The sequence below is a fragment of the Nipponia nippon genome, unplaced genomic scaffold, assembly GCF_047370975.1.
Source record: "Nipponia nippon isolate SJK-2023a ecotype South Korea unplaced genomic scaffold, ASM4737097v1 scaffold_6, whole genome shotgun sequence".
In the NCBI taxonomy this organism is placed as follows: domain Eukaryota; kingdom Metazoa; phylum Chordata; class Aves; order Pelecaniformes; family Threskiornithidae; genus Nipponia; species Nipponia nippon.
The window spans coordinates 74,491,117-74,503,407 of NW_028262380.1; positions in this window are offsets into that span (position 1 = coordinate 74,491,117).

Below are 12,291 nucleotides of genomic sequence, written 5' to 3' on the forward strand. Positions count from 1 at the left end.
GTCAGTTCTCCTGAAAACAGGTAAGTTTCCCTTAAGCATCTCTCCAGATAGCTCAGTTTCAGCCTCTAGAGGTGTACTTCCTTCTTTCAGTTTTTGCAGAGTTATTAGTTCTATTAGATTTCTCTCTGTAGGACTGGGTCCTCTGACATGCCCACAGTTTTATTTCTGAAGGCTGACAACACAGCCAGCCATATCAGCTTTTTTACTTTCAGCTGCAAACATCATTTCTCAGTCCCACACACACACCTCCAAACGCAGCAGGGCGAGACAGACACACTCCCACAGAACTGCCTAAGAAGCGACAGTGCCACATGGAAAGACAGTTGGATTTACTGGCATTGTTTCTCATTTTCAATATTTTGTCAACTCTGGATTTTGGGTTTAAATTTGCTTATGTGACTAAAGGAAAACTGATAGCTACAAAAGATAGTGCTTGCTCATGTTATCCTAACACGGATCAGCGTTGCAACCAGAGTATCAGCATATGTGGTGTCACTGGCACCTCCTGAAGAGGCAAGCTTTCAAAGTTCACCTCTTGCCTGCTGGAGAAAGCTGGGATCCCCAGAGTAATGCTTCTTGCTGATGGTAAATGTCACCATGGTATCGCATTACTACAACTAGTTTAAAAAAGTCTGACATTTAAAAGATACCAACTTAGAAATCGCCTCCCAACGACACCACTGATGAAGTACTGAGTTGCAAGGAAAAACCACTATCTAGCAATTCAGACAACCTTCCTTCAGCACTTTTGGTTTTTCCAAGGGCATTTCCCATGCAAATACTGACTCTGCCCAAATCCCGTTACCTTAAAAACATTAACAAGGTCACAACCTTCAGGAGCACGGCTGATGGCTGATACCGAATCAGGTAAGTCAGGATGGATATAATGCACTATAGCAACACCTGCCACGCCAAACCTGAGAATCAAAAATAAGAGCGGTCTCCACCCGTAAGTAATGTATTCCAATACAAATGGCATCCCAACATCTGTGCAGTTGCTTCATTAAGAAAACAGTCACGAAATGCGACAGAGGTTTTTAGTACAAACTGGCATAGTTTTCACAAGTTATAACAGATCTTTTTATGAGTATTTAGCTACGGGAACAGGGTGATGCACTTTGCAAACAAAATGAGTTAAAGATTAAATGGCTAAAAGGACTCAGAGCAAGCACCCTAGCTGTTAGGTTATTTCACATCAGAGAGCAACTTAGCCCAAAGCGAGCAGTTTAGCCGGTCTGTGAGGTTGGTGCTGAAATGCCTCTTATCTCCATCATATCTGGTTTAGGAGGGTTGCTTTGGATCAGAGCCTGGCCTAGGGCCAAAACACTTTCACAAAACTGTTCAAAGCTTTCTGAAGGGAAGTTATCCTCCAGGGCTTCACAACCTAAACTACAGGTCTCTCCAAGAAGCACTGCACTGTCTTCTCATGTCTTACAAATGTTTCAGCACCACATTAATACCACTTAGGAATGCAGTGAGACAGAAAGGAGAGAGGATCATTTGCAGCATTTGGGTGCCCATTTACACCATGGGACATGCTGCAGACCCACTGGGACACCGGACTCTTGTACTGGGTCTGTCTGGGATGGAGTTAACTTTCTTCATAGCAGCACGTATGGTGCTGTGTTTCAGATTTGCGACTAAAACAGTGTTGATAACACAACAACGTTTTGGCTATGGCTGAACAGTGCTTGCACAGTGTCAAGGCCGCCTTTTTTTCCTCACTCTGCACTGGAAAGCAGGTTGGGGGCAGGGAAGAAATTGGGAGGGGGCACAGCCAGGACAGGTGACCCGAACAGTCCAGAGGGATATCCCATACCATATAACATCATGCTCAACAATAAAAACTGGGAGGTTTTGTCTTCCAAGGTAACCATTGCTCAGAGGCTAGGTGGGCATAGGTGTGATGATAGGAAGAGGCGAGTGGTTGCCCTCACATCACTCGGGGATTTTTGCCCCCTCTTTCCATCACTTATGAGCCTGTCTTTATCTCGACCCATGATTTTTTTTGCTTTTGCTCTTCAAATTCTCTCTCTCATCCCACTGAGGGGGGGACCAAGCGAGCTGCTGTGTGGGTGCTTACCTGCTGCCTGGAGTCAAACCACAACAGTCAAAGTCATACCCCTCTACCATCAAGCTGCTAAGAGAAAGGACAGGTGAAGGAAGGCGTGATAAGAGCTGCTAAAGCAGCAGCCTTAGCACAGCAGAGGGAAAATTAATAACAGTTAGGGAATCAGATGGCAGAGCCAGCTTGGGCGGGCAGGATGACACCCTTTCATCAAGAAAACCTTCTCTTTCTCTCTTTTATTGAGCCATGAACTTCTGTCTCATCCTGCACCCCCCCTTTTTCTAGCCTGTGCCATAGAGGAAGGAGGTAGAAAACCTGTTGCCCAAGAGTAATGGGTAAGTGATCGCAGGACACAGGGGCCTCTTACCAGCATTTGCTGGGAATCTACTCAGTTCCCTGCAGACTCACATGTATTCTTCACGGGCTGTGAAGAATGCTGTGGGCTGCCCTCTCTGGCATTCCTGCTGGTGCACAAGTCTGCCTACACCTCCATCCCGTACTGGTAACAGTATGGTACTGTATGAACTCAGCATATGAACTCTAGCGTAATGGCAGGCCAGCACACAATAGCCAATAATAGCCCTTTCTCTCTTTCCCACCTCAAGAGACTTATAACTGATCCTGTCTGCAAGCTGTTTGCTGAAACTAGGAACCAACGCAGCTCCCAGCCTCCTAAAATGAGAGGGATGACTCTGCGCTGCACAGCATTTCCGCAGAGGGACTCACGACTACAGAGCGTCGCAGCAGCACGATTGCACCCTTGCAGCTCCCCTTCAGGGGCTGACTGAGGATGGGTGACACAGCAGCTCCTGCTTGTCGAGGCATGCAGGGGAGAGAGGCGTTACTGCAGTCAACCAGCACTTCAGCCAATAACTGCTTTGTATTTCGGATGAACAGAAACCTCCAAAAGGTACTACTCTTGCGTTTGTGGGTCAGGGACAGGCTCCGCAAAGTCACTGCCCTGTGAGCAGGCTAATCCCTGGCAGTTAGTATGAAAAAGGGGCTGCACTGTAGGTTCTCAGTGCAGAAGCCTAGGAGAGAGCTGTGCTTTCACAGCATGCGTTAAGCACAGCTCCCCAGTACTGGGGCTGAGCTAGGCACTCACACAGAGTTGGGACTGGAGAGGTAATTTCTGAGATAGCTGTTCCACGGAAGAATTTTTCCACAGCTGATGGCTCCGAAGGAAGTGTTTTAAATGGCCTCAGTCAGACCAGCAGTGTGCACAGTTTCACTGTGGCTCTGAGCCTGATGCTGTAAAGCCTACCAGAAAGGTCAGGCACCGACTCCCCCCGCCCCAGAGCGACATACAGAAAAAGCAGCACGCTTTGTGGGGCTGGAATCCAGAGCATTGGCACAAGGGGTTGTTGACGCCAGAGCTGGCTGGCAACATGGAAGGAGGTATTTCTTGGCCTGCCCCTGCAGGAGCCTTCTATAGGGAACGAGGATCCTGGAGCAAATGCCAGAATGGGCGCTCTCCTCTGGATTCTCCTACGTGGTGTTTCTGTCCTAGAGGGTGACGGAGTCCAGACATGACACCAGCTTGCTGGCATGCTCCCAAGCAAAGATCCTTTCAAGCTCCACAGAAAGAGTGCACATCTGTGGTGTTCCCAAGCATGCCTGTTGCTCCTGACCCTCAAGGACTCCACCTTCACTTCTTTATCTGGTTGAATTCCTCATTGCTTGCCAGTCTCCTCTATCAGCAGCCACCCTGAGATTAATGACTTCCAGGTAGGCAGCAGGATTATTTGATGGCACTAAAATCCCAACCCTTGCACAACTCAAAGACTATCAGTTCCTTGGGGCCCCAAGTTGCAAGTCTCCGAATTTTGTGAGGTAAAACACGTAACTATAAACTTGGCAGAAGGTGGTGAACAAAGTCGAAAAGGCATTCCAGAAAGTGGAAACAAAAAGAAATGGGAATTCAGCAAGGGAAGACGGCAAGATAGGCAGTTATAAGAGGAAAAGGATTCCAAATCCAAATAGGTACAGATGAATGAGGAAAGAGCACCAGAATTGCAAGAAAGAGCAGAGGGCTGGCAGTCAGCAGCAAATAGGAAAGCATTCATGGCATTTAGCCCCTTATAGAGAGCCAGAACTAATTCAGGGTGCTGTGAGAGCCGTCAGCGTTTGGGATCCTTATCTTAACCCTTGTGTATTGGGTCTTGCCAGATGACCTCATGGTGGCAAAACCCAAACTGGGGGGGGGATAGAGCCTAAGGGACTCCAACAAACACTGGAGCATATTTGGACCTGAGCTTCCAGTTTTGTTTTCTCCTAGAGGGGTCTAGTTGATCCTAGCCCACTTTGAGAACTGAACCAATATGCAGTAAATTGGGACAATCAAGGGCTTCACTTCAAAACCATACTCTTATTTACAATCCAGCTGCTAATATAGACACTGCTTTAGTCTTCCCATTACTGCTCTAAACCTTGGCCAGATATTTTCTCTCTTCTCTCTTCTCTATTTATTTACAAACTGGTAATTATTTTCTTGTACTTATATCTGGAGAACCCAGTATTTGACATTTACAAAGATTCTTGTCCACCACTAAATGAACTGCAGCCATTGCCTAGCTAACAAACACCTCTCTTCCCCCATCACCACAGATCTCCAAATACCAGTTTAACCTCAGTCTAAGCATTAAATAGATACAGGATCTGATGTAAAAATTATGGTTTCTATTGAAAAGTATCTAAACACTAAAATTAGGGATTAGACTCCCTTTGTACTGGTCACTGGATAAATATGTTATCCACTCCGTTGAGTTCCCATGTTTTCAGAATAAAAAAATGTCTGTAAAAATTGCAGGGCTTTGCATTATAGCACTTGAATGGTTTGGGAGAACTGGGTGGAGCTGTTAGTTTTTCACCTTGCTCTAAGAGTCAGGGTTGAAGGATACATATTAGGCAGTGTAAGTAAACTTGTAAAATCATTGCCTGTGCTATACGTATTTTAGACACAAATTGAGACTACTCCACCTTTTGGGGAAAAAAAAAAGTGTCTTCAAGTTTCATTACAAAAAATAAAAATCAATCACTGTAAATTCTAAGGACTGCAAAGTCTAACCTACATCCTCAGTTTTGTGGTGTTAAACTAGGAAGGGTCACATGCAATGTTTGACCTACATAGTCACTCCACATATGCATTTACATAAGTGCTCCAAAGCTTTCCAAGGGCAGAGGGTTCTAGAAAAAGAGCAAAGAGGGGGCATCCCCAAAGAATTTCCCTGCCACGTACAAATCTTCCCAAACCCACATTATTGGCCACAGCTCTTGTGCGTGGTTCAGCTGAGAAAGCCTTTAATTGCAAAGCACTACTGATCTTCTCATGGATTTAGGAGCCTCTGGAAAATGCAAACAGCAAGCTGCAATTCAGCAGCTAATAAGAACACACAAAAATTCTTTCTCTGAATAGAGCTGACAAGCTCACATAAATTTCAGTGTCCTTGAGATACTGTAACTGCACCCGAGGTCATTTCCAACTGATGTTGGTCCCACAGGGAATTTCTTTAAATACTGTTCACTAGGATGTAGTCACTCCTATTTTTTATGTCAATAAATCATGGTATTCATGTGGTCAGCCAGAAGTAGCTGTGGCTTGGTAGCCCAGTCTCATCATCATATTGGGATCTAATATAATTTAGATAACCAGCACAGAACAGGCCAAAAGATGCCGAGTGAGTCTTGCCTAATTATTTTGTCCAGGATTTAGGCACGTGTTCACTCAAATCTGCTAAGTTCATTTTTGATACAATCTACTTTAGCTACAATTACATTAAAAGCAGTATTTTCAAAGTTTTGTTGAAGGCCAAGGAGAGGCTGACCATAGTCGACCTTTTTCCAATAGCCCACTTTAAATAACACATCTTCTCCACTGCTATAAGCAAGTCCCAGGAATCTTGAAGGAAGATCAAAGAATCAATGAAATTATCCTCTTGGCCCTCCTGGACTCTCCATCTGCGTACCCACTCCTACTTCTAACTTAGGATCTATACGTATCTTTGCAAATACATTGCTTCCAGCACTGCTTGGGACTTTACTATTACTATTGTACTTGCCCATTCATCTGCATCCTGGTCCTAATCTGTTTGTCTTTCTTGTCGAATAACTCCTTTAAAGGGAAAGTTTAAATTTGCGATTGATACTTATGAAGACTCTATCTGGCAGAATGCAGTTTATATCTTAAGATACTGCACTTCTGTTAAGCTCCCTCTATAAAAATGTTTAGGTCACCACATAGGAAAAGGTATGATACTGTAAGAGATACTACATACATACGCACTAAGACAAGCCCCTATCACTTACAAACATCAGAATTGTGGGGTTTCTTCCTGTGATGAGTTTACCACAAGAGCACTACTGAAAGATAAGGTCTGGCTTATTTTGCAGCCTCCCAAACTTTTGGTGCGAAGTGCCACATTTTTTACAATTCTTTCTTTTTCTTCAGCAATAGGCTTTGCCAAATAATCTTGAAATTAAAAAAAAAAAAAAGAAAAACCCCTAGCTTTTGAAACACTGTAGCTATTTAATATTAGAGTTACTTCAAATACTGTGAGCCATCTGGAACATGATGGCTCTGTCTTGACTGCCAGAAATAGGTTTCTTTTGTTTATTCACTAGTAGAGCCAGTTTCTAGTCTACAGAGAGTCTTTAGTCTTCTCACAAAACAAACCAGATAGTCAGCCACGAGCAAATGAGTACAGTGAACCCTGTCCTTAAATATCCCACAGAAACAGCCTGCCTCCCTTGGGATTTCACGGTAGGTAGTTCATCTACCACAGGTAGGCAAAGCCTGAAATCACATTATTGCTGATGTTAGAATTGTTTTTTCCTTTATTTCATTTTTCTGCAAAGGCAAAACCCAGTACTTGAGAACTTGTCATTTCTAGTGAATTTTCTGGAGAAAATATAGACCCTACGTAGAAGGAAAAGGACACCTTAATGCATAGGGACCTCAGCATAAAAATGTGTGGTGCAACCAAGGCCTTTTGTCTTAGCTCTCAAGAAGGCATCTAAAACTATATGCTAATATAATACACGATGCAAACACCTTTGTATGTGTGGTATGGGTGTAAGATCTTTGTTACCGAAATTTAAAGCAAACAAAAGAGCCCCAAAACCCCACAGCTTGTAAACTTAACGTTTCTTTCATTATTAGAAAGCAAGCGTAGAAAAAAAATTCTCTTTAAAAAGGAAAAAAAAAAAACAAACAAACACACTGCCTCAAAACTATTCACCACAGAAACAAAAAGCTACAATTGAGACACCACCTTTTTGGTACCCTTAGCCAGACACGAAATGGAGCTGCCTTGTTTTACAAAGCAAGTTGACATCTGTTTGACCAAGCCAAGCCTGTCCTGCCCCAACGCATTCTCATGCTCGCAGTGTAACCTGCGGCTAGCAGCATCCTCAAGGCCAGATCTGATAACTACCAGAGCCCAGAGGAAATCTGTCTCAGTACTAGAAAAGAAATCAAGCCATTTTAAAGCAGATGTATGTTCTTATCATTGTTTGCGTGTAAAGCAATAAAGCAACTTACTCTCACCTAATCAATCTCAACTGTTAAGGGTAAATACATTTGCTTTAGACATGGTCTTCATTGTTCAGCTACTTTAGTGCCTCTCTGTCTCTCTCCCCCCTCCTTCTTTTTTGACAATACAAGAACATTGCTTTATTTTCACACTCTGGGGAAGCTTCTGCTGGGAAAGGTGGGAGAAAAAGCCAAACAAAGCCAAAAATCAAAACAACTTCTTTTTCCCTTTCCCTTCACTCCTGTCCAGTAACAGCCATACAGTAAATCTTTGTAAAGTTATTTCCTTTTCCCTTTAATCCTCACAACTTTGTACATAGAAATTTAATAAGTGACTATATCTAAAAAACTGTGATGTTCTATTGAATTTTAAACTTGCACCTGCAGGATAGAAAAGAAGCAGCCAACGGATTTCTGCCCCAAACCAGAAAGAGGTTAACAGCAACAACCTCATCAGCTTTTTTCTCTGCCATTAGATTACCAGAGGTTACATCCTGCAGCTCTCAGCTACAGCTTCTCCCTTCCCGATGAACTACTACGTGTCCGATTCAAAAGCCCCCTATGAAGCCAGATAGCACCAGCATCCCATTTCTTATCAAACACCTCTTCGATCCTTTTTGTGACCTTTTCTGGCCATGGCATTCAAGGAGCTTATTTCTGCCGATTAAATCATTAAAGCATTTGGGAAATTTGCCTTAAAGTATTTGGGAAAAGGTTGCATCTATAAAAACCAAACCAACAAACAACAACTTCTTTGTACCAGCCTGCCAGCAGCTGAGCACTACGGCAGGAATGCCACTAAAAGAAGGCAGATGTGCGCTCGTTGCTGTGGCCCCCCAGTTCGAGAACTTGCACCCCCACCCGCTACAACCTAGTTCTAGTTGACTGACTTTCAGGGCACACTAAAAGGCCCATTTGTTTTCCCTAGCTGCGAGAAGACTGGGAGGACCCTGGTAAGAGATCATAAAATCTCTCCATTCTCACTTACAGCAGTAGTGATTTGTATGCTAATAATAGGAAAACTGAGGGAGAGGAGTCTCCAGAGAAGTCTGCGTGTAAAACTATTCCCCAAGCGTGTCAGAAACAAAGCCAGACGCTTTATTTCTAAACATTTAGTTAGAAAGAAAGAAATCCACGTTGGTGCCTAAATAAGAAAGTTCTCTTATTTTCAGAGGTGCATAGCACATACAAAATCCCGCTAGCCCAGCATTCATTTGTACAGCGCGTAACATTTTGCTCAGCTTTTTGGATTTGACCAGGCAGGAAGATAAAACGATACCAACCATTAAACTAATTTAGTACATGTGCTCAATTTAAGAGTACCATAGGTCTGCATTTGCCTACACAAAGTTTTCCATTGCTCCAGTCTCTCTGGCAACTGATGTGCTCCTTCAGCCACATGAGGTTTCAAATGCGGCAACATGACTTAGTTTCATTATTTCAGTCAAATTAGAGATCTTTTCTCCACTCTGAGCTGAACGTGGATGAAATTAACTGTAAGTGGGGGAGGGAGGAAGATGGAGCAAGACATTCTATTTAAAAGCATTTCTCTGTCTATCTATCTGAACATGAGAAATTCTGAATAATGTATCCGATGGGTGAAAACTCGTGCTAATGTTCTAGCCATAAGTGGGCAGAACCCTCATAATTTTGGTGAGAAACAAAAGTGGAATGGAAAGAATTAGGAACTGTACCATTACTGAAGGAGTATATGAAAACCAGGTAGTGACGAACAGAGGAGAGGGACTTCAGCGGTTACCACGGGAAGGGAGGAGCTTCCAGAGGCATCGTGACAGGCAATCTAACACCCAACATGGAATCATGGGCAAATTAACACACACGATCACTACACCTCTGTGAATTAAAAAAAGAAGCATAAAGTAAGGTTTTAAAAGCAACAGCACCGAGGAAAGAACTTGCGAGAAGCGAAAGTGCAATAAAAGAAAGGAATATGATTAACAGTGAAATAAATTTTGGGTTTCAAAACAAAGATTTTCAGAAGCTAAATTGTATACATTAAAATAATGAGTCCCAAGGACCATGGGGGGGGGGGGGGGGGGGGAAATGCTTATTAGCTGGTATGTAGTTGAAAAAAAATCATGCACATATTATGCTCTAGAGAAAGAAGAGAATGAGAAGTAATTGCTGCAAACTTTCATCACAGATGAAAGTACAATAAAGACCTTCCCTCAAGGAGGCACATCAATGAGAGCCTAGGATAAAAGGTGTGGTAGTAAAACAGCAAAGACGGACACTTGTTCTGCCTGAAAAAATGGCTGAAACAATTTGCAAAGCTAGTTGTACAGCCTTATTTTCCAGATTTAAATTAAAAATGGCAGTAGAAAGTCCTTTTTCAGTTAAATCAGAATATAAAAATGTCTCATTTAACAATATGGTGCCTCTAGTGGTTTTTTGTTTAGATATGAATGCAGATTACCTCTCCTGGGTCATTACCCAACAGAAAGCAACAGTATCATTGGAGAAGAACATGATATACTGAATAATTACAAATGCGTAGTTGACAGCGCTGAACTACAAGTATAGGTTTTTTTAATTATTAAAGTAGACCAGCAAAATACATTTCCCTTATAAACGAAACCTTTCCAAAGAGTCAAAACCATGACTGCATGACGATAAGAGGCCGATATGGAATTAGTCAGAGCTACGATGGCAATATCAAAATTCATCTTCAAGAGATGATGGCTGCACTTATCAAGTAACGACCAGCAAAGAGTTCCTTACTGAGGGTAGATAAGTTCCACCTCTCCAAACCGCATATTTTATAATCTGCTTATACAGCAGCTCATCCGTACAGCTGTCCCTTCATTTTAAATCCACCTGCTGTTTTAGCTGCTTCTAGTGCGATAGCCAATGTGCAATAAAGTGCTGAATTGGGTCTTCAGGATACAGAAGGGTGAAAAATACACAAGCCCCCGCTATTCTGAAATTAAAGGTAAAGCAAGCTGTTTGCTTTTCTTGGAATTAAATACTCTTACTTCATACTTCAGATGCCTTGTGGCAGGAAGAGAGAGGCAAATTATTTGCAGTAGACACATGATGCAATACGCTGCATGATGTAACTTAAACTGTATTATGTGTATGATGCTGCTACACTCATCTCAAACTGGCAAACATCTCCATGTTAACAGGCCCCACCGGTATCCAGCTGGGCACAGAGGTCAGGCTGAGAGCATCCCATTGTAGGATCCATTGTTTTCCTATGAACTGTGCCTTGTCTATCAAATTAGTCACTTCAAGAAATGAAACAGTTACTTGGTTAAATGACTGCTTCCCCTGGCTATTAGACAAAGTTTATTACATCTCCAGGCATGTGATCAAATGATTGAGAGTTTGACCTAAATTTACTTACTGTGCTAAACAACCAAAGGAACAAAAGGAATTACGCCTCGCTGCCTACTGTCAGCTACAAAGAATATCCATCAGTCTGTAACTGCAGATGAAATGCAGTTTTGTAGTTTTCTCTGCCAGCTTGTAGCAATTGCAGTTCAGGTGACAAAAGACATTTCAGGGAGCTTAGGGCTTTTTTTCTTGTTTGGTTGTGGTGGCGTTTTTTTTTTCCCTTGAAGCGTTATGCCAACTGTTCTTGCACTTTTGGGACCCTAAAATGATATGCTTTAGAGGTGCCTTGACATCAACATAGCTGAGCTTGTGTGGAATTTCCACTTAAGACAGATGCACTTTGAATCCTTACAAAAATACCAATCTCAAAGCAGCAGAAGTACAAGCAGATCATAGTCTCACACATTTGATAAACCAGACTAAAAACACAGGCACTTTTTAGAAATAAGCTTTCTTTAGGGGGAGGGGGCATTCTGAAATTTCATAGACTCCCTCGATTTCCGGAGCACCTGCTAAAAGCTATTAACATGCAGTCATTTGAAAACAGGTTAAGTTCTTTTATCATGATGTCATTTAAAAGAAAGCTGGCAAAATATTACATTCAGTTAACGGGGCTGGGTATTTCCAGTTGAAATTCAAATGTTTTGGACACTTGACTCCCTTTAATTCTTTTATAAATAGATTTTCGTATTCTGGTAACAATAGTTTTTCAGTCCATAACACCCCTGAATGCGTGGCTCGTGGCCATTTTGAGAAGCAGCAGGGAATGAGAAATAGGGCTAAGGGAGTGATCTACACCAACAAAATAGCACTTATGTGCAAAGCAGAAAATGTACGTGTGTGCCTATTCAGTCTCCTTCAACACAAAGTAACTTGCAGTTTCACAGGGAAAACCAAGGAGAACTATGGAATAAGCACTAGTGTGTAACACACCTAGATGCCACAGTTCAGAGAAGTCCAGAGACTAACATGAGCAGGGACTGACTCCATCAAAAGCAACAGGACCTGGTTCCAGTCTATGAGATCAAAGGGTCTGGCCCATTTTAATAGAAGCATTAATACCGTGCTATGGGCAAAGCCTGTCAGAGAGAGAGATCACTGCAGGACTAAAGGCTTTATCAAGGGACACTACCTGCAGAACAGGGAAAAAAAAAAGAGCATGAAAAGGGACTTACCGCTTGCTTATGAACACACAGCTCATACTGACACACTTGGATAACTGTGTACATGAGTATAAAACCCGTGAGCTTAAGTGACTGTGCTTGCAAAGGTCATTTTGTATACTGTTTTTCCCCAAGTGTAGCTTTGATGTTTGGTCTGTTACAACATTTAT